We start from the raw sequence: 4,261 nt of genomic DNA on the forward strand, positions 1-4,261 counted from the left end.
TATTCTATAAATGTAGGATGTAAGAAACCATATCTGTTATCAGCACACAAATTTCCCCCCACATTCCTGTTTATATTATTTTTCAACTACATTCTCTTCACAGATGGCGTTAGTTGGCTTGAGTTTTCTCACAAATGAAAGGGCTAAGTTGAACAGAAACAAGTCTGAGCAAAATTGCCACACACCAACAGTCTTATGTATCCTTGGGGGGAGCGGTGTCAAGAGGATGGGAGCACATAGCCTCCCTCTTTTCACTCTTCTGGAGAGAAACAACTCCCTGACAGGGTAGATGAAGTCTGAGGTCAGCAGAGAAGATGAAAGAACAGAGGGTAGACTATTTCAGTAAAGTGAAGCCCTGGGAGGCTGGTAGGTTTGCTGAGAGAGACAGTTGATGTCTAGTGAGATGAGGGAGGAAAACAGAGTCCTGAGATGCAAAATGGATAGCTAGATGATCATCAATGGATGGTCAAAGTAGGTTTGCAATCTGCTAGGTAGGACTGATCTCGGCAAAGGTTGGGGATGATTCCAGTAGGGCAGGATAGAGCAGCATGGAGGACCCTAATAGAACCACCACACCTAATTTCAGAGATGTCTTATGGCTTTTCCACCCCTCCCCCAGCTAAGCTAGCAGCCAGATACTCAGGGGTCTCTGCAGGCATGCCTCCATCATCTCTGCTACCTTGGCAAGTTTGTCCTGGGAATCAGAATACCTCCCCTTTGGATAATATTTTATTTACTTTGGGGTGGAGGATGCCACCATGCCCTAAAGAGGGTAAAGGTCAACTTTTAGGATCCCCTCTATTATGTGGACTCGGTGGTTAAAATCAGCTCGTTAGGTTTGGCAGTTTGTGCCTTTACCAACTGGGTCATCTTCATGGCCCCAAACACAGAATGCCCAGCTAATCCCCTATCCTCCTAACACTGGGGACCTATGCATGAAGTTCACTCTAGTCCTGGATCTCCCATCCTGTGTCATTATTGTGGGGACCAGAGTATAGGAGCCTTCAAACTGATCCTCACCTCTTCCTGAGTGGTAAGATTATAGATGGGTGCCATTACATTATTATAAAATCCCTCTATAGGGTTACCAGAAAGCCAGTTTAATCCCAGCACTCAGGAAGCAGAGGCAGGCAGATCACTGTGAGTTTGAGGCCAGCCTGATCTACAAAGTGAGTCCAGGACAGCCAAGATTACAGAGGAACCTTGTCTCAAAAAACCAAAAAAAATTTTTTTCCCAGTGGTGACAGGAACAAATAGCGGCCTTTGTGACTGTCAGTAAATTCATCTCCTTGCATGCAAACCTGACCAGTATTGAACCAGATGAAACCCTAATTATGGATGTAATATTTATTGGTGAATGGGTGTCTGAGAACTCTTTGTAAAGCCAAAAGGAGTCCACCAACATCTGCCTGTTGGCTGATATTGCAAACACTTTGCATAAATGGATATCAAATATTCTTTTTTTGAGAAATAAATCTGAGTATTTTACAAGGCATGGAGAACATTATACTCAGTCATTGCCAACCACCCTATGGTCATAAGGGCATCCTTACAATAATAGATTGGATATGTTCAAAGGTAGACTCCCTCCCAGTCTTAGCTATAGAAGGAAATGTATTACAGAGGAACTATACCTATCTGAGTTCCTTCATGACCAGGATGGGGTAGCATAGGTTTCTGTGCATTCCTGCACTGAGGAAATAGCTCAGTTGACTATAATCTCATTCCCTGAACTGCTCACCACTCCATCAAAAAAGGCACCTATTGAACCTGTGGAACCAATGGATAGTCACCATATTTGGTCAACCCATGGTTTACTGATGTTTGGCAACCACTAATGGAGCCAAAACTAATGGAAAGTGGCAGCCTATAGACCAGGGGATGGAATGGTTAATACTCAGGAAGGAACCATAAAATCAATGCAGCACTAGTTGCTATGAGATAAACAACCAGGAAAGTAAGAGGAAATCTATACCTTCTCCAATTCATGATACATGTGCAATGATGTAGCTATATGGTCACCAACATGAAAAACAACTAACTGGCAGATAAATGGCAATGATATCTGCTTATGAAAGGCATGAATGGAAAGGGCAAGACTTAACAAACACATCAAATTGTATGTAGTTCATACATACAATACAGACAAAACATTGAAAATAATGAATAGTGGACAATAGACATTATGTGTAGGCATAAGGCTAGTGTGTAAATCAAATGTTGATTTCTATATCCCCCATATCTGGTTGCAATTCTTGTTCTGAGAATCTCCTGTTTCAATGTTGTATAAACACTGCTCCCTAATTGCCTCCTGCTATGCCAATAAAAACAGTTTACAGCCAATGACTAGGCAGAGGAGAGAGTAGGACTGGACATCCTGCTAGCCAGGGGAGGAGGAGTTAGAAGAAGAAGTAGAGGATTCAGCCACCGGAGAGGTCCAAGAGACATCAGAAGGAGCTGGATCATGTAAGTTACAAGTACAAGCATTTCTGAGATGTAGGCTGGAAGGAAACAAAAGTAGCTCAAAGGTTAAGAATAGTGTAACTGTAGCTGCTCAGTTCTTATGCTGTGAAGCTAATTTAAATAATATAGTAGAATCTCAATTATTAGTGTGATAACCAGGTTAAGAAGAAAACTGAGGGAGATCCGAGATGGCGGCGAGCAGTGTGGACCATGTTTGGAGGCTCCAGTGAACGATTCAGGGAATTGCACAGATTTCTGAGCCAGGAACACCGAGGTCCCCACACCACGGCAGCGGGAGTGCTCCACGGTTTGGAGGGACCAGGGTGTGGAGGACCTGCATGCCCCTGCACATGGGAGGAGCACAGATTTTCTCAGATCGGAGCAGCAGTGGCAGAGGCATCAGCAGCAGCAGCAGCACCAGCGTTAGCAGTGGTGGTGGCTGAGATTTGCAGCTCAGAGCCTTCCAGTGGAAGCAATTGGTGTGGGTGGCCAGTGGGAGTTGCTGCGGGAGAGGGGACTCTGGGCAAGATTGGGTCTCATGGTGCCTTGGGCCCCAGAGTCCCGGGTTCAGCTCAGTGGTGCAGTGCTGTGGAGACGCTGGCTCAGCTCAGCAAGCAATTCTGCCCGAGGCACTAGATCAGCACAGCCACAGCTCCCCTGTTGTGACACAGGCTGGGCCAAGTACTCAGTTCCAACCTAGGCACCAGCTCAGCTCAGCAGCAGCTCCCCTGCTGTGACACAGGCTAGGCGGAGTGCTCAGTTCCACTGGAGGTGCTAGCTCAGTGCAGCCACGGTTCTCCTGCTGTGACGCAGGCTGGGCTGAGCGCTCAGTTCCACCGGCTCTAAGACTCGGGTTGGGCACAGTGTGCAGTTTGAATCCAGAATTACTGGCTGAGCATGGCGGACAGTTCGGGCCCTGAGTCAATAACTGACCACAGCACACACTTTGGGCCAAAAGCCCCTAGCTGAGCTTGGTGCATAGTCCAAGCCGAAAAATTCTGGCTGGACCCTGCGTGCATTTTGGGCCCAGAATCCGTAGCTGAGCTCGGCAGACAGTTCAGGCCCTGAGAATCTAGCTGAGTTCTGCCCAGTGTTCCAGGCTGGACTTGGCAGGGGACACAGAAGGCTGTGGATACCTTGGCCTGACCCAACGCTCATTCAGAGATCGAGAACGATTGCAGGACCCACAGCACAGGGGAGCTGAAGATCACTGGCTGTGAGAGTCCAAAACAACAGGTCTAACCTCCTAACATCCACACCAGTGAAGCATTAGAGCTCCCAGCCTAGGGAAATCATGAGAAAACAAGTGGATATATCATCAGACTCCCTCCATCCAACTCTGGAAGCTACCCAACAAAAACAAAGACGTCAGATGTCTAAAGGACAATGAAAAGCATACGCAAAAAACCCCAAAACAACATGGCGTCTCCAGTTTCCAGCTATCCCAAAGAAAACAACCCAGAGAACTCAATACAACGGAAATACAAGAAAATGACCTCAAATCCTTAGTAATGAGGATGATAATGGAGGAAACAAATAAAATTTGTAATCAAATGCAGGAAGATGCAGACAAACAGGTGAGAGACATAAAAAGAAGCACATAGAGTGGAAACTGGAAAAATTGCAGGAAAATGCAAACAAACAGATGAAGAAATAAATAAAACGGTTCAAGCTCTGAAGACCTATAAAGAGGCAATGGAAGAAACTCAGGAATATACAAAAAATCAGATGAAAGAAATCAAAAAATCAGTTCAAGATCTGAAAATGAAAATGGATTCAATGATAAACATACAGACAG

The sequence above is a fragment of the Acomys russatus genome, unplaced genomic scaffold, assembly GCF_903995435.1.
Source record: "Acomys russatus unplaced genomic scaffold, mAcoRus1.1, whole genome shotgun sequence".
Classification (NCBI taxonomy): domain Eukaryota; kingdom Metazoa; phylum Chordata; class Mammalia; order Rodentia; family Muridae; genus Acomys; species Acomys russatus.